Here is a 20,044-nt window from a genome sequence, read left to right as displayed (position 1 = left end):
AAATTTCAAGCAAAATTCTCAAAGGAAATGTTACCATATATATGTGGTAGTGATGTGTGTGAACACACTTAGGACCACCGGCACATTTTTTCCCTCACTAGGAGGTTTTTCCCCCGTGCATTGTATATACGTCCATTCATTCTAGGGCTATCTATCATTCCATTGCACACTAAGTAATACACTCTCTGTTGTGTGCCTTGAGCTTCTTTCGTCTTCTCCAAGCTATGTGTTTTCCTGCAGCCCTAATTCCAACAATTGGTATCAGAGCAGGTTGCGTCCTCTCGGGCTTAGTGTCCAACAACTCCAACACACGCCTCCTCACTTTCTCCGATTTCAGTGAGCTTTGGCAAGCAATTGCAGGTTGACAAAATTTTTGGGCAATCTCGTAGAGCTCAGTCTGCTCATATTTTTGATTCGACCTCATTTAGGCCTTCATTTCCACTGCAGGCAGTATTGCACAACCTATTTTTTAATTTTGTGCAAACTTTTTGTCAGTGTTTTCTTTTGCATAACAGGTCCCTTAATATCTTCTACGGTTTGTGCTATAAAGCATGTGTTGTTCAACTTCATTTCTCCTCTTTTTGAGCAGTTTTCACATTAGGTGCAACATTTACCATGGCTGACAACAACACATATGTGTTCAAGATGTTTGTTGCTGAGGACAGATTGGATGGGGACAATTACCCTATGTGGGCTTACATGATGCAACATGTTCTTGTGTCAAAGGGCGTCTAGAATATTGTGCAAGGCATTGATGTACGTCCTAGTTCTGAGGATGTAAGCAATGTTGAGGATGTTGCAGGTCTTGCTCTCGAAGGATTGCTATTGTTAGAGTTGTTTTTCCTACATCAGAACAGGCTCATTGAGATGTAAAGGATGCATAGGCTCATGCATTGATTGTGTTGTCTGTGAAGCACACCATTACTCCTCACATTATTCTGGTTGGTCTTTATGCATGACGCAATGAGGCAAAAATTGCATTGCTGCGTAAAGAACTGGAGTCAAAGATTATGCATGAGGAAGATAATATGGACACTTTCCTTGCTGGTGTCAAGGATATCAATGAGCAACTTATTTTTGCAAGGGAAGTCATTTCAGACAACTCCCTAGTGCAGACTGTTCTTGATGCCTTGCCAGACTCTTACTAGACTTTTGCTAGTACTTGGAGACTTATGACCCAAGGAAATCCTAAAGTTGTCAAGTTTGATGCATTGTGCACATTGTTGTTGCAAGAGTCACTTTTAAAAAAATAAATAGGACTAGACAACGTGCAGTTGAACAGGCTTTTATTTCTACTCAAAGAAAGGGTGGTAACAACATTGCAGTCACTTCTTATGGTTCTTCTGCGAGTGGGAAATCACATGTTCCTAATGCTTCTGTTGGCAAAAAAAATGTTGGTAATTCTAGTGATAAGAACAAAAAGAAGATGCGTTGCCATTATTGTAAATCTAATGACCACTTGATCAAGCAATGTCCTAAGTTGAAGGCCAAAGAGGCTAAGAAGAAAGAGGGTGGTTCCACTGCAAATGCTAGATCCACTACAAATGCATCTATTGTTGAGTCTTCTGTGAAAGGAGACTGTGATGTTGATGTTGATGGAAAATGGGCTTTTAGTGCAGAGTGTACCTATAATCCCGCTATCCATGATGCATGCATGTAAGTTGCTGCGGATTCACATGTGTGGTATTTTGACAGTGGTGCTACAAAGAATATTACCTCACATCGTGATTTGTTCTTCCTATTGAGTCTGTCCCTCATGGTGATTGAGTTACTTGTGCCAACAATGCCTCTTATCCGGTTCAGGGAGCTGAAAAATTGTGCTTACTACTGCAAATGGCAGTTCTTTTACACTTGTTGATGCACTTTGTGTACCTAAGATCAAGAAGAATCTTTTGTTTGTATCTGCACTTGCTAGACTTGGTCTTGTAGTTAAATTTGTGGATGATAGATGTTTGTACATGATCTCTGTTTCGGTGATGAAATTGTTGCATCTGGCATTTTGTGTCGTGGGTTGTGTAAGCTCACTTTGTATGACAAGTGTGGGCCGAATTTTGAAAATGCAGTTGTGGATTCAAAGACTATTTGAGATGCAAAACTTTGGCATGCACGTTTTGGTCATCTAAATTTTGCTAGTTTGCTATGTTTGTGTAGAAATATGATATGGTTGCTTCTTTGCCACCTCTTGAAGCACTTGTCGAGCATGTTTGTGAAGGCTGTATTTTGGGTAAGATGCAACGTTCTAAGTTTCCAAAGGTGGTTCAGTTAGGACCACATGCAGGTTGCAGCTTGTGCATAGTGATGTTTGTGTGCATGGGTAAACTCTGTCCTTGGGAAATTACCTTTACTTTTTGAATTTTATTTATGATTACTCCAGGCATGCATGAGTATTTCCGCTTAAAGCAAAGTCCAAAGTATTTATATGCTTCAAACAATTTCTGGCTATGGCTAAAAATTTCTCAAAATGTACTATGGGCACCCTCCTTTTCGATTGAGGGGGGGAGTATATGTCTCATGAATTTAATGCATTTCAAGCTAGTCATGGGATAAAACACCAATGTACAATGCCTTATACGTCTCAACAAAATGGTGTTGCTGAGAGGAAAAATAGGTCGCTTACAAAAATGGCACAATGCATGGTCAAAAGTCAAGCTTTGCCACATTATTTGTGGCTTGTGGACATGATGTATGCCACTTATATACTAAACAGGTTTCCTATGAAATCTTTGCAATCTATTACTCCATATGAAGCATAGCATGCTAGAAAGCCTTCTATTGAGCACACGCATGTTTTTGGATGTTTGGCATATGCTTTGGTGCCACAAATACATCACAAAAAATTGGGTGATAAGGCTGTCAAATGTATTTTTGTTGTTCATAGTGTTGAAAGCAAAGTTTATAGGTTCTATCATCCACAAACAAAGTGTATCCTGGTCTCATCGGATGTTGTGTTTGTGGAAGATTCTTGTTGTCATGTACTAGAGACAGTAATGCAAGCCCACAGGACATTTATGACACATTGTTGCCTCTTTTTAGTGGTGGAAGTACGAATGTAAATTCCAATGAGGAAAATGTACAACCTATGGGGGTTTCTAAAAGTGTTATAGATCAGCCTATTATTAATATAGATGTACATGATGTACTTTAAGAGGAAAGGGCTGTACAGGAGCAGGCTAGAGGTATGCCAAAATGGCTGGTGCATACATTGTGTGATAGTAAACTGGATACACCTTTGTCTAGTCGCACTTGTTCAAGCTCTCACCATGCATCTTATGCATCAGACTATTATGCTTTGGCTGTGTCTAGCTTACATGATGTTGAGGAAACACTGTCTTTTGATGAAGCACATAATTCAAAAAATTGGATGACTTCCATGCAATAAGATTATGATGCACTTATAGAAAATGACACATGGACTTTATGTGATTTTCCTCCTAGCAAAAAGGCCATTGGTACGAAGTGGGTTTACAAGTTGAAATGCAAGCTGGATGGTGAGGTTGATTGCCATAAGGCTCGACTTGTTGCAAAAGGCTATGCACAGCAGAAAGACATAGATTATGTAGAAACTTTTTCTCCCACTTGTCATATGACTACTATTTGTTTTCTATGCATTGGCACCTCATTTTGGTTGGGATGTACATCAATTCGATATTGTTACTACTTTCTTGAATGGTGACATTTTTTAGGAAGTCTATGTAACACAGCCTTGTTGTTTTGTCAAGAAAGGACAAGAGGACAAAGTGTGCAAATGTAATAAGGCTTTGTATGGGTTGAAGCAATCTCCTTGTGCTTGGTATGAGAAATCTAACACTCATTTGGTCAAACGAGGCTTTGGTAAACAGTCCAACAGAAAGCACATTGTATGTCAAGCGTGAGGGCGATGTACTTCTCATTGTTGTTATTTATGTGGATGATTTGTTGATCATTGGACCAAATGAGAGACATATTGCTGAAATTAAGTCTGATTTGAATGCTACTTTCAAGATGAAAGATTTTGGGTTGTTGCATCATTACTTGGGCATACAGCTTAATCAGTGTGATGGTGGTATTTCCTTGTGTCAAAAAAGCTACATAGAGACATTACTATGTAAGTTTGGACTTGAGGATTGCAAACCTATTGCCACTCCCATGGAAATACGTTTGAAATTGAGTCTTCATGATGCTAGTAGTCCTACAGATGCACCGTTTACCAAACTATTGTTGGATACCTCATTTATGTATGCAACACGAGGCCGGATATTCAGTTTGCAGGCTCACAAGTCAGCAAATTTATGCATAGCCCAAGGTTTAAGCGTTGGCAGGCTGTCAAGAGGATTTTCTGCTACTTGAGTGACACTCTACACCTTGGATTGTTTTATTCCAAGGGGGGATCATTGCTTGTAGACTTACATGCTTTTTTGGACTCAAATTGGGCTAGTTGTTTTGACACGCAAGTGTCCACAAGTGGTTTTTCTTTCATGCTTGGCAGTTTATGTATATCATGGTTGAGCAAGAACCAACCTACTGTGGCCACTTCTAGTTGTGAGGTTGACTACATGGAAATCTTCACAACTACAGTTGAGTGTGTATGGCTCAGACGCCTTATGGCTGATTTGGGTGTTGGAAAGGACACTGCCAACACTATCTACACTAACATTCAAAGCGCATTGGCAATTGCAAGGAACCCAATTTTTCATGCTAGCACAAAGCACATTGAGGTGCATTACCACCATGTCAGGGAGAGGCTCTCAGCAGGAGAGACCAGCTTGGCTTATGTGCCAGCACAAGACTCCTAAATAGGGAAAAAATGCCCCGATGGTCCTAGTGTGTTCACACACATCACTACCACATGTATATGGTAGCAAATCTCCCCTGCAGTGATGCGGTGAACAAGAGCTGGCACATGAGTAAAGGGAAGTCCCATGTCCTGAGGACATTACCAGTCCACAAAGGGAGTAAGCCCAAAGCTTTGCGGAAAGCTTTGAGCTTCTCATGAGACAATGCCTTTGTGAAAAGATCTGCAAGGTTGTCCTATGTTGGCACATAAGACAAGCTGATCTCTCTTGTTGAGAGCCTCTCCCTGACATAGTGGTAATGCACCTCAATGTTCTTTGTGCGAGCATGAAAAACTGGGTTCCTCGCAATTGCCAATGTGCTCTGACTGTCAGTGTAGATAGTGTTGGCAATGTCCTGTCCAACACACAAATCAGCCATAAGGCGTTTGAGCCATACACACTCAACCGTAGCTGTGAAGACTGCACTGTACTCAGCCTCACAACTTGAAGTCGCCACATTAGGTTTCTTCTTTCTTAACCATGATATACATGAACTGCCAAGCATGAAACAAACCTATATCAGTAGGATCGCTAGCACAATGTAGACTCAACTTCAAACCTGTTTTCATGGGAGTGGCAATAGGTTTGCAATCCTCAAGTTCAAACTTACATAGTAATGTACCTATGTAACTTTTCTGACACAAAGCAATACCACCATCACACTAGTTAAACTGTATGCCCAAATAATGATGCAACAGCCCCAAATATTTCATCTTGAAAGTAGCATTCAAATCAGCCTGTAAATTAGACAATATGTGCCACATTGGGACCAGTGATCAGCAAATCTTCCACATAAAGAACAAAAATGAGAAGTACATCGCCCTCACGCTTGACATACAATGTGATTTCTGTTGGACTGTTACAAAAACCTCGTTTGACCAAATGAGTGTCAGCTTTCTCATACCAAGCACAAGGAGATTTCTTCAACCCATACAAAGACTTCTTACATATGCACACTTTGTCCTTTTGTCCTTTCGCGACAAAACCGTGAGGCTGCGTTACATAAACTTCCTCAAATATGTCACCATTCAAGAAAGCAGTAACAATGTCTGATTGATGTACATCCCATCCAAAATGAGCTGCCAATGCACGTAGAAAATGAATAGTAGTCATACGACAAGTGGGAGCAAAAGCTTCTTCATAATCTACGCCCTTTTGTTGTGCATAGCCTTTTGCAACAAGTCGAGCCTTATGGCGATCAACCTCACAATCCGGTTTGCGTTTCAACTTGTAAACTCACTTTGTACCAATGGCCTTTTTGCCAGGAGGAAAATCACATAAAGTCCATGTGTCATTTTCTATAAGTGAATCATATTCTGATTGCATGGCAGCCATCCAATTTTTTGAATTCTGTGCTTCATCAAAAGAGAGAGGTTCCTCAACATCATGTAAGCTAGACACAGCCAAAGCATAACAATCTGATGGATAAAATGCATGGCGAGATCCTGAACAAGTATGACTAGACAAAGGTGCATCCAATTTACTATCACGCAATGTATGCACTAGCCGTTTTGGCATACCTCTAGCCTGCTCATTTTCAGTTCTTTCTTTATCAAGTACATCATGTACATCTGCATCAGTAATAGGCTGATTTGTAACATTTTCAGAAACCCCCATACGGTGTACATTTGCCTCATTGGAGTTTACATTCGAACTTCCACCATTGAAAAGTGGCAACAAGGTGTCATAAATGTCCTATGAGCTTACATTACTGTCTCTAGTACATGACAGCAATGGTTGAACAGAATCTTCCACAAACACTACATCCCGTGAAACCAAAATATGCTTTGTTTGCGGATGGTACAACCTGTAACCTTTGCTTTCAACATTATAACCAACAAAAATACATTTGACAGCCTTATCATCCAATTTTTTGTGTTGTGTTTGTGGCAACAAAGCATATGCCAAATAGCCGAAAACACGCATGTGTTCAATATAAGGCTTTCTATTATTCCATGCTTCATATGGAGTAATAGACTACAAAGCTTTCATAGAACACCTGTTTTTAGTACATAAGTGGCACACATGATGGCCTCAAGACAAAAAGAATGCATCAAAGCTTGACTTTTGACCATACATCATGCCATTTCCGTAAATGAACTATTTTTCCTCTCAACAACACCATTTTGTTGAGGTGTATAAGGCCCTGTAAATTGGTGTTTTATCCCATGAGTAGCCAGAAATGCATTAAATTCATGAGACATATACTCCTCCCCTCGATCGGAACGGAGGGTGCCCATAGTACATTTTGATACATTTTCAGCCATAGACAGAAATTGTTCGAAGCACATAAAAACTTCGGACTTTTCTTTAAGCAGAAATACCCATGCATGCCTGGACTAATCATCACAATGAAAGTCACAAAGTATAGGTAACTACCCAAGGATGGAGTTTCCATGGGCCCACATACATCACTATGCACAAGTTGCAACCTACTGTGGCCCTAACTGAACCATCCTTTGGAAACTTAGAACGCTACATTTTACCCAAAATACAGCCTTCACAAACATGTTTGACAGGTGCTTCAAGAGGTGGCAAAGAAGAAACCATATCAGATTTTTGCAAACATAGCAAACTGGCAAAATTCAGATGCCCAAAACGTCACAATTTTGCAGTTGAAACAGCCCTTGAATCTACAACTACATTTGCAAAATTTTGTCCACACTTGTCATACAAAGTTAGCCTATACACCCACGACACAAAAGGCCAGATGCAACAATTTCATTACCAAAACTGAGATCATGAACTGTACATCTGTCATCCACAAATTTGACTACAACTCCAAGTCTAGCAAGTGCAGATATAGGCAAAAGATTCTTCTTGATCCCAGGTATATAAAGTGCATCAACAAGTGTAAAAGAATTGCCATTTGCAGCAGTAAGCACAATCTTTCCAACTCCGTGAAGAGGATAAGAGGCATTGTTGGCACAAGTGACTGAATTTCCTGAGGGAGAGACTCGAGAGAGTGCTTTGTAGAACCACTTCGAAATACCACACATGTGAATTTGCAACAACTGACATGCATGCATCATGGATAGCAGGATTGTAAGTGCACTCTGCATTAAAAGTCCATTTTGCATCAACATCAGCATCATGGTCTCCTTTTACAGAAGACTCAACAATGGTTGCATTTGTAGTGGAGCTAGCATTTGTAGTGGAACCACCCTCTTTCTTCTTAGCCTCTTTGGCCTTCAACTTATGACACTGCTTGATCAAGTGATCATTAGATTTACAATAACCCTAAACACATCTTCTTTTTGTCCCCTTATCACCTGAATTTCCTGACGAATTGCTACCAGCAGAAGCATTAGGAACAAAAGTTTTGCCACTCGCAGCAGAACCATAAGAAGTGGCTGCATTGCTGTTACCACCCTTTCTTTGAGAAGCAATAAAAGCCTATTCGCTATACGTTGCCTAGTCCTTTTTTTTTTCAAAGGTGACTCTTGCAACAGCAATCTGTATAATGCATCAAACTTGACAACTTCAGGATTTGCTTGGGTCGTAAGTCTCCAAGTACTAGCAAAAGTCTGGTAAGAATCTGGTAAGGCATCAAGAACAATCTGCACAAGGGAATTGCATAAAATGACTTCACCCGTAGAAATAAGTTGCTCATTGATATCCTTGACACTAGCAAGGAAAGTGTCCATATCATCTTCCTCATGCATAATCTTCGATTTCATTTCTTTACATAGCAAAGCAATTTTAGCCTCATTGCTGCTTGCATAAAGACCTGCTAGAATATCCCAAGCCTATTTAGTAGAGTTCATTGAATGAATGTGAGGAGTAATGGTGCGCTTCATAGACAATGCAATCAATGCATGAGCCTGCGCATCCTTTACATCCCAGTGAGCTTGTTCTACCGTAGGCAAAACAACTCTAATAGTAGCAATCCTTGCAGCAAGACCTGCAACATTCTCAACATCGCCTACATCCTCAGAAACAGGACATACATCAATGACCTACACAATATTCTAGATGCCCTTTGACACAAGAACATGTTGAATCATATAAGCCCACATGGGGTAATTGTCCCCACCCAACCTGTCCTCAGCAGCCCAGCAAACATCTTGTATACATTTGTCTTGTTGTCAGCCATGGTAAATGCTACATCTGATGTGAAAACTGCCCAAAAAGAGGAGAAACAAAGCAAGAACGGACAAAGTGAGTAGGCGTGTGCTGGAGCAGCTGGCGACTAAGCCCGAGAGGATGTTACGTGCTCTGATACCAATTGTTGGAATTAGGGTTGCAGAGAAACGCACACAGCTTGGAGAAGACGAAGGAAGCTCAAGGCACACAATAAAGAGTGTGTTACTTAGTCAGCAATGGAAAGATAGATAGCCGTAGAGTGATGGGTGTATATACAATGCACGGGGGAAAAAACCTCCTAGAGAGGGAAAAATGCCCCAGCGGTCCTAGTGTGTTCACACACATCACTACCACATGTATATGGTAACATTTTTTCCCTCACTAGGAGGATTTTTTCCCCGTGCATTGTATATACGCCCATTCATTCTAGGGCTATCTATCTTTCCATTGCACACTAAGTGATACACTCTCTGTTGTGTGCCTTGAGCTTCCTTTGCCTTCTCCAAGCTATGTGTTTATTCTTGCAACCCTAATTCCAACAAGAAATACATGCAATTGTCATCCTTGGACATCAATGGTGAGACCAACACAAGGCCTACAAAGAAGATATGTCATAAAATCTAATATCTAACCAACCCAAATGATTTTCTGATATTAAATTTATCACTTAATGTGGGAGAATAAACGGGAACAAGTGTTAAGATATAGATATGTGCTTATAGATCTATCTCAACACGGGGCCAATAGTAAAGGGGCCCAAATGGGAGATGGTCTATCAAGAGCAAGGCTAACCAATGGAGCATAAGACCTTAGGGTTAGCTTCATTGAAGACCTCCAATAATGTGTGGAAAAGTCCTTTGACCTTAGGTAAGCTAGGGCTAAGCTTGAGGTGGGAACCCGGCCCAAGCTCGAGGTGCTTGACTTGCTTGAGGTGCTTGTCGTGCTTGAGGTGTTTGTTTTGCTTGAGGTGCTTGATTAAGGTGCTTGAGGTGCTTGAATTACTCCATGCTTGAGGTGCTTGACTTGCCGCTTGATTAAGGTGCTTGAGGTGCCTTGACATGCTTGCCTGAGATGCTTGTGGGAATGCCCCCTAGTCCAAGTGCTTTGTCATGCTTGATGACTAAGGTGCTTGAGCTCCTAAAGTCAAAAGCATCCCTACAAGAGGGGGGGCGAGCCCTTTTCCTAGGGATTAGAGAGAGAACACACACTCACACTCACAAGGGGGCAGCAAGGACACATGTCAGGTCCCTACCCATGTTACCTTCATGTGTTGCTTGAAGCCTATTGGCTAGGCTTCAAAGGGGTCCAATGATAAATTACTTGAATTATGTAATTGTTTTTGCATTTATCAAGTCCTCTCTCTCAAAGGGGAAAGGGGGACACTTGTCCCAAGGCTATCCCTGTTGCTTGTAATGGCTTCTGCTTGTGATTGGCTAGGCCTGGAGGGGTCCAATGAGCTTCAAGCATGAGCTACAAGGGGGGGTCGACCCAAGAAAGCTAGGGGGGTGCTTAGGGGGTATACTCACCCACACACACTCACAAGCACTCTCATTGTGTGCTATGCAAAGTGGAAGAGCTCCCTCTCCAAGCAAGAAAAGGTTGAGAGCCTACACCAACACTCTTGGCTATGGAGTGCAAATCCAACCAAGAGCCATGCTTCAATGCTTAAGCTTGCCATCTCCTTCTTCTTCATTACTATGCTATTATGTATGCTAGCAAAAAGAGTATAATAAGTGAGGAACTAATTCTTTCTCCTACGAAATGTTTCTTCTTCCTCTTCCCTACCCTCATTCCCTGCTAGCTCTCTCCACCTTTGAAGGTGTTTGAGTTCTTGGGACTGAGGCTTGGGAGAGTTAAATCTTTCTTCAAGTTTATGTTATGTTGGTGACGCATAAGGCTTTCCATCTTCATTGCTTCACCTAGGTCACAAGGAACACAAAGAATGTATTGTAACAAGTCTCTCTTTATGGGATAAATCATAATACAAATGCCTATTGGAGGGGGGACCGGCTCCACATAAATCCGTTCCTCAACTGTTGTCATGTTCTCTAAATTCTCTCTCTTGCAAAAGTATTGTCCATGCCAAGTTAACTAATTGCTATAATTATGTTGCTATCTTCAATTATGTCTACCCGCTATGCTCACAAAATCATTTCTTGAAAGTACTCTCATTAAATTCCGTTGCTCTCAAATTGAATAGGCAAATTCCATTACATTGGTATCAGAGCATTTGGTTTCTCTTTTCTTGCTTAAGAAGAGAGGTCCTTAAGTAGCCTATAAATGGTTGATGTTGTTAATTATAATAGAGTAAGTGGAACTGGGATCTAATATCGGTTTTGTTAAGCCCACTATGTGGGGGATGGTGCACACCTCGGGAGATTTGGACTTAATAATGGAGTCTTTTTAGACTTTCCTATGGTTTTACCATTATTGAGCCATAAGAAGTCCGAAAGGAGCTAGCCCTTGGCAACTCTGCTATGTTAGACCTACTCCTCTACTCTCTATAATTAACGACTTTGAGCCGTGGGTGTAGATACTTAAGAGCCGATTTTCAAAGGCTAAGAGGAGTGGCAACTAAGGTTTTGTATTGCCAAAGCATACACTAAGTATAAACATAAATTTTGTTAACATAGCTAACAATAATCAAGAGAGTAGAATGAACATTGATAGCTTTGATTTTGCACATGAAGGTGCTAATGATGATGCTCCCATGTTTGTGAATTATCTCGTCACTAGGTTGCAACAAGCTATGGGCAACCCTGTTTTGCAAGCCGAAGTTACTCAACAACTTCGTGCTTATGGAATTTCCCTTCCTCTCCCAGAGGAGAGAGAGCTTAGGAGGCCTCTTGAAGAGACCCCCAAAAGAATACTCTCTCCCATTCGAGAGGAGGAATCCAAAGAGAAAGAAAGCAATGAAAGTCTAAGTTCTTCTGAAGAGGTGGCTCCACGAAGACGGCGGTCTAGACGATCGCCTACTCCTCCCAAGAGGAAAAGAGCAACCTATAGTCCTTCTCCTCATCACTCTGAAAGGAAAGAGAGGAAAAAAAGGAAGTAAAGGGCTAGGAAGAGGTCACCCTCTTCTCCTTCTTCTTCACCTTCCTCCTCTTCCGATGAAAGTTATGGCTATTCTCCTAGAGAATACAAGAGGGGAGGACATCGCAAATCATTTCCTGCATGGCGAAGGTCACAAAAGCTAAAGAAGTTCAAGGAGGGAGGAAAGAGTATCTCTTTTCTCACCTACGATGGCACCTTTGGTGCTACCGACAAAGTGTTGGCCTTCATCCAGCAATTTGATGCGGCCTTTGGGGACGAGGGCTTCACAAAGTCCTCGAGGCTACGCCATGTAGCTATGCACTTCCAAAAATCAGCTCGTCAATGGTGGGCTAGCCTTCGTGGCAATGGAGAAGCCCCAAAGACATGGAAAACTCTACGAGTTTCCATCATGAAGCAATTTCTTCCAAGTGATACTAAAGATAAAGTTCTTACCGAATGGCGCGGCTTGAAGATTCTCTCTCATGAGTCTATCAACAAGTATGTAGACAAGTTTTGGGATTTACATCTCAAAGCTACTGTCTTTCAAAAGATAGACTTTGCCGAGCAAAGACAGCAATTCTGTGCGGGATTACCTGAAGAGATGGCCGAATACATCAACTCTCAACGGCCTGGTACTATTACCGAAGTAATCCACCACACCATGGTTGCTTCACGCATCAATTTCCATCAAGGGGTTAGACGTAATGTCAAGCCCATGGAAAAAAAAGATAAAAATGATGCAAAGGGGAAATCTAATGCTCAAAATAATTCCCAAGGCACTTCCAACAACAACAACAACAATCGGTCCAAGGAGAAGGGAGTTTACAAAGGTAAAAACAAACTCTCTCCTGAAGTGCTTGAAGCTTTTTGCAAGGACCATAAATGTTTCAAGTGTGGGGAGCAAGGACATGGATATCGTTCTTGCCCCAAGAAGAATACTCAAAATGAGACTCCTAGGGCTTCCACCATCGAAGCTCCAAAAGAGGATGCTCATTTCAAAGGATCATCACTCTCCTATGCTTGGGGAAAGATAAGAGAGCATGATGCCTTCATCTTGTTTGACCTTGGCTCTACTCTCAACTTCATATCAATAGAGTTGGCCACCAAGTTGGGCATTCAAGCTTTTGAGATGGGAGATATAGTAACAGCTGATGCAGCTTTCAAGGGACAACAAGCCTCCGTTACTCCCTTGATTGGGAAGTTGAGGCTTCATGTCCAAAGCTATGTCAACAAAGAAGACTTCTTCATCTCTCCTCTCCAACATCAGGATGTTATCCTAGGGGCACCATGGTTTGATCGCATGGCTGCCAACATGAAGTTCCCTGAAAGGAGAATTTACTTCACCTACAGGGGAAAGAACATGTATATAGATGCTAGTGAGCGTGGTCGCACTATTCCACTTGTAAATCCTCTTTCTTTTGATAAATCAATGAAGAGCTCAGTTTCTGCGTACATGATTTATGTCAAAGAGTTTCTAAAAGCTAATAATGTTTCATCAAATGAAAATGATAGGAATCAAGAAGAGTTAGTCTTGTCTACTTTTCTAAAAGGATTCCAAGATGTGTTCATCGATGATATCCCTATGGACCTACCTCCAAAACGAGGGGATGATGACCATCGTATTGAGCTCCTTCTAGGAAGCTCACCGCCTAACAAACCTCCTTATCGAGTCTCACAAGCTCAACAAGAAAAGATTATGAGGCAAGTACAGGAATTGGTAGACAAAGGGATGGTGAGGCCTAGTTCCTCTCCCTTTTGTTCTGCAGTCCTTTTAGTGCAAAAGAAAGATGGTACATACCGTATGTGTGTGGACTATCGAGCACTAAACCATATCACTATCAAAAACAGATTTCCCGTGCCTCGGGTAGAAGATCTGTTTGATAAGCTACAAGGCTCTACCTACTTCAGTAGGATTGACCTTAAGAGTGGCTATCATCAAATAAGGATAGTGGATGAAGATATCCTAAAGACCGCATTTCGCACAACATTTGGTCTTTATGAATATCTAGTCATGCCTTTTGGCTTGACTAATGCACCGGCTACTTTCAATCGTCTCATGGAGAAAATTTTTAGACCATATCGTAAATTCAGTGGAGTGTTCTTTGATGATATCATCATCTACTCCAAGTCTTTGGAGGAACATAAGCAACATCTCCAAGTGATTTTTCAAGCCTTGCGGGAGAACAAACTTTTTCTCAACCAAAAGAAAAGTGAATTCTTCCTTCAAGAGATTCAATATCTAGGTCATATTATCTCTCACGATGGTATTCGTATGGATCCATCAAAGTTAGAGGTAATAAAATCATGGCCTAACCCAAGGAATCTACATGAGCTAAGAAGCTTTATTGGTATGTGTGCATACTATAGACGCTTCATAGCAAAATTCTCTCAAGTAGCAGGACCACTACACGACTTAACAAAGAAGAACGTTAAGTTTGTATGGACTGCTAAGGAACAAAATGCTTTTGAAAAACTCAAAGAGAAACTTACTTCCCAACCAGTCCTCGTGCTTCCGGATCTCTCAAAACCATTTGAGGTCCAATGTGATGCTTGTGGTGATTTCCTTGGAGCGTTTTTGCTTCAAGAAGGGCATGCCATAGCATATGAGAGCCGAAGGCTCAATAGTGATGAACGAGTCTTGGGCATTTATGAGAAAGAGCTTTTAGTTGTTCTACATGCCCTAGATACATGGAAGCACTACCTATTGGGGACTCCATTTATCCTACGAACCGAACACCAAAGTCTCAAGTATTTCATGACGCAAACCAAACTTTCCAACAAACAAATGAGGTGGGCAAATTTTCTTTCGCAATTTAATTTCCATATTGCTCACATAGCTAGTAAGCACAATTAAGTTGCCGATGCACTTTCACGACGAGCAAAAGTTAATGCTGTGTCTATAGCTACTCACAATGATCTATCCTCTATGATAGATGAGTATGCTACTGACCTTGAATTTAGAGACATAATGTCAGCCCTTGCTTTGGGGAAGAAAGAGGAACCATTCACCTTGCAGGATGGTTATCTTCTCCACGGCAATGGGCTATGTGTTACCCATTCCCTTCGTGAGAAGGTTATGTATGAATCCCATGCTCCTCCATATGCAGGGCATAGAGGTATTCAACCTACTCTCTGAGGAGTAGAGACGTATTTCTATTGGCCTACCATGAAAGTGGACATACAAGAGTATGTTTCAAAATGTGTAGTATGCCAAAAGACCAAGTATGATAGAGGGAAGCAACCTGGATTACTCCAGCCATTGCCTATTCCAAATTCACCATGGGAGAGTATATCCATGGATTTCATCTTTGGATTACCCAAGTCTATCCATGGGAATACAAGAATATGGACAATAGTCGACAGGTTTAGCAAGCAAGCACATTTTATTCCTGTCAAAAAGACTATTAAGGCACATCAAATGGCAACTCTCTTCATATCACAGATTTTCAAGCACCATGGATTACCCACATCCATCGTGTCAGATAGAGATCTTAGAATGACCAGTAATTTCTGGAAAGGTCTCTTTGAAAATCTAGGAACAAGATTGAATTTCTCTTCGGCCTATCACCCACAAACAGATGGCCAAAGTGAGATAGCCAATCTTACGATACTCGATCTACTCAAGACTTATGTTACCGAAGTAGATCAACGCTCACAATGGGAAAAGTATTTACCTCTAGTAGAATATGCCTACAATAATACTGTACATACTTCTACGGGGAAAGCACCTTTCGAGATCATAGAGGGAAGACCTAAAAGTCCCTTGCTACTCAAAGTACATGGGAAGATCTTCGCCGCCGATGAGTATAGCCGTGACCTACAAGAATCTTTTCAAAAGATTAGGGAAGCTATAGCCATCTCTCAACAAAGGCAAAAAGCTGCTGCTGATAAGCACAGAAGAGCCTTAATGTTCAAATAAAATGATTGGGTCTTACTCAAGTTTCCTAAGGCTCGATTAAGGCAAACGACGGGCAAAAATCCTACGGGCCATCAAAAGTATTATGCTAAACTAGCAAAAAGATACTATGGTCCTTTCCAAATCTTGAAGCCCATCAATGAGACCGCTTATCAACTCAAGTTGCCCAACCATTGGCTTATACACAATTCCTTTCATGTAAGCCTACTTAAGCCCTACAAAGGAGAGCCACCAACTGAACCAATTATTGAAGACCCTCCCAAAGTTGAAGACCAAGAAGAGGTGCTACAACCTGAAGCTGTCCTTCGGCATGAAGACAAGGTACTACGACATGGTAAGATAATCCGACGGTATCTTATTAAGTTCAAAAATTATCTTTTTGAAGATGCTAGATGGATGCAAGGAGTACAACTTAAGGATAGTATGAACCTTGTCAATGCTTACAATGCTACATTAGAGTAAGAAAATGTACAACTCTCTTTTAAATGACTCATGTTTTTGTCTTATAAGATTAATCCTCTTTTTAATTGTGCACAAATTTAACTAGTATGCATGCTTAGAATCTTGTTTGTGATGACGACGTCTCTCAAACACCAAGTAGAATTTGTCACTCTACTTTGGGAGAATGAAATGGACTAAAGAGCAAACATGCTTGCGGCAGCTATGTCTCCCAAGCACCAAATGGATTAGTCATCCATCTTGGAAAGATGTCGTAGGGTAAAAAAGGGATCCTCTACCCGCTAAGTACGATTGACTAATGACTAAGCCTTTACCTCTTCTACCTCATACTCGAGGACGACTATGATTTCAAGAGAGAGGTAATGTCATAAAATCTAATATCTAACCAACCCAAATGATTTTCTCATATTAAATTGATCACTTAATGTGGGAGAATAAACGGGAACAAGTGTTAAGATATAGATATGTGCTTATAGATCTATCTCAACACGGGGCCAATAGTAAAAGGGCCCAAATGGGAGATGGTCTATCAAGAGCAAGGCTAACCAATGGAGCATAAGACCTTAGGGTTAGCTTCATTGAAGACCTCCAATAATGTGTGTAAAAGTCCTTTGACCTTAGGTAAGCTAGGGTTGAGCTTGAGGTGGGAACCCGGCCCAAGCTCGAGGTGCTTGAGGTGCTTGTCGTGCTTGAGGTGTTTGTCTTGCTTGAGGTGCTTGATTAAGGTGCTTGAGGTGCTTGACTTACTCCATGCTTGAGGTGCTTGACTTGCCGCTTGATTTTGCTAATTGTTTTTGCATTTATCAAGTCCTCTCTCTCAAAGGGGAAAGGGGGACACTTGTCCCAAGGCTATCCCTGTTGCTTGTAATGGCTTCTGCTTGTGATTGGCTAGGCTTGGAGGGGTCCAATGAGCTTCAAGCATGAGCTACAAGGGGGGGTCGACCCAAGCAAGCTAGGGGGGTGCTTAGGGGGTATACTCACCCACACACACTCACAAGCACTCTCATTGTGTGCTATGCAAAGTGGAAGATCTCCCTCTCCAAGCAAGAAAAGGTTGAGAGCCTACACCAACACTCTTGGCTATGGAGTGCAAATCCAACCAAGAGCCATGCTTCAATGCTTAAGCTTGCCATCTCCTTCTTCTTCATTACTATGCTATTATGTATGCTAGCAACAAGAGTATGATAAGTGAGGAACTAATTCTTTCTCCTACGAAATGTTTCTTCTTCCTCTTCCCTACCCTCATTCCCTGCTAGCTCTCTCCACCTTCGAAGGTGTTTGAGGTCTTGGGAGTGAGGCTTGGGATAGTTAAAGCTTTCTTCAAGTTTATGTTATGTTGGTGACGCATGAAACTTTCCATCTTCATTGCTTCACCTAGGTCACAAGGAACACAAAGAATGTATTGTAACAAGTCTCTCTTTATGGGATAAATCATAATACAAATGCCTATTGGAGGGGGGACCGGCTCCACATAAATCCGGTTCTCAACTGTTGTCATGTTCTCTAAATTCTCTCTCTTGCAAAAGTATTGTCCATGCCAAGTTAACTAATTGCTATAATTATGTTGCTATCTTCAATTATGTCTACCCGCTATGCTCACAAAATCATTTCTTGAAAGTACTCTCATTAAATTCCGCTACTCTCAAATTGAATAGGCAAATTCCATTACAAGATACAATGCTATTACTCTCCTTTGTTAATGGTAGTAACAAACATTTACAAGTACCATGAATTCTAAGTTAATATTTGAAAAAGTCACAAGAATCACCGACAAAAAATCTTGTAGGCAAAGGTAAAGCTAAAGTGGACCTTAAAGGTGTGCCATCATGTGCCTCTACATCAAAGAACCCTCATGGATCAGCTTCTTCAAGCAAATTAGGATTTAAAAAATTCAAATCAATTGTTGACCCAAACAAAACCTCTACAGAGCCACATAAAAAAACAAATGTTAAATCAGCCCAAGTATTCAAGAAAGCATAGAAATTCAAGCACGTGTAGTAGTCTAGTAATGTTAGTGATCGAGTGTGGATTGAAGACAAAAAATTAACACAAAAAGAAAAACACATGGGATGGATAGCATCACAATGCAATTTAGAAGAACAGGAGTACTATAGAGGTAATATACTGATATGGGTACCAAAACCCCAGGTCACGAAATATGAGGTGAAATCAAGACCCTTCCCGAGTAGAAGGTCAAAAGAGTATCAATCTTGACAATATCCTAGGATACCTAAAAGAGGGTTTCAAATACTACTCAAGCCTACCACAATCTAGAAGAAGACATAGAACATAGATTGATTTCAAAGAATGTTCCTCTTGCACAAAGGATCTACATAGGCTACACGAGATTTGGCTACCATTCAACCACAAGCCAACTGCAACTACAATAGAACTGCATGAAAATCTCAAGAATTCAATAAGACCTAGAGCTAGGAAAAGGCAACAAAAGAGCTACAAAGGTCATAAAGTTAATTGGATTCCTAAGTCTTCCAATGCTCCTAGTCAAAAGCCAGATGTCGACAGTCAACAAAGGCCTACAACAACATCAAAGTTTCCTTTCAATAGGACTAAGTGGAGAATTAAACAAATAGACAAAGTCAAATAAGGACAACCCAACCAAAAAAGCTACGGATTCAAAGATGGTCAAACAGGTATGTCAAAAGAAACCCTCAATGCCAACCACTAAATGAGCAAAATGTTAGTCCCAAAGCTTCAAGTCTTAATAAACTATATGCTAAGAGTCATAGATAGTAGGCTTACACTCAACCTGGAACAGTTGAGCATGTCTAAGTCGTGTTGCTCATGTTGGATGAGATGAGCATAAGAGTCGAAGCCTGTTAACTCAACAATGGTGGAGTGATATAGAGTCCAACACTCATGCACGTGCACAGTAAGATGAGAGCACATATCCTCGACAACGAAAACCCTTCCTAGGTTCCAGCTTGTAAAGCCATGACATATGCTTTTATAGCTACACCTTCTTTTTGAAGAACCCCGCAAAAATATTTCTTACATAGCAGATTGTTTTTCATGCATTTTTGTGTATGCATATAGGATGTCCCATCATGGGACATATGCATTAGACACTCTTTTTTGCTTCCACCTATGCACCTTGAGTGGACTACAACATGAAAACCAACTTCCCATATTGCTACCCTCATATATTTGTTGTTGTTTTATTTCCATATCCCATCAGCAAACAATCCCCTTGAGCTTCAGCCTCAGCACCTACACGCAAGCCCCATTACTTCTCCTTTGTATAAAGCTTAACTCAAGCCCGGTTGCTTCTTCCCCTGATTTGCTCGCTGCACTTACAGCACTCTATCCACCTGTGGTTATTGCGTGCGTCAACTCCAACTCGCTCGTCTCACGGTCGTACTATGGATCAGCTGGCAGCACCATGCAAGCCCTGGTGCAACTCCTGTTTCAAGCTGTTAAGCTTTCCTACTCAAGCCGCTTCATACCCCACCGCCTCTACCAACGAATATCAAACCCCTACCTTCTTTCTGTTCTACCTCCTTACCTGCGCTCAAACACAAACGGACACCTACACCTTTAGTCCTACTCATGCTTTGCAATCATTTTTGAAACTTGGCACCTAGCCCCGACACAGTCACGCCTAATTGCTGCACAAATTCATTTTTCACCCTTACCCACCTACCCCCAAGATCTCCACTTTCGGACGCCCTACAAACACCCTAGGATCTCTCCTTTGCCTCAGGATGCTAAACCTCCTCCC

Source organism: Adiantum capillus-veneris, chromosome 11 (assembly GCF_014529385.1).
Source record: "Adiantum capillus-veneris isolate H3 chromosome 11, ASM1452938v2, whole genome shotgun sequence".
NCBI classification, from domain to species: Eukaryota; Viridiplantae; Streptophyta; class Polypodiopsida; order Polypodiales; family Pteridaceae; genus Adiantum; species Adiantum capillus-veneris.
Note: the sequence above shows the minus strand (reverse complement) of the source record.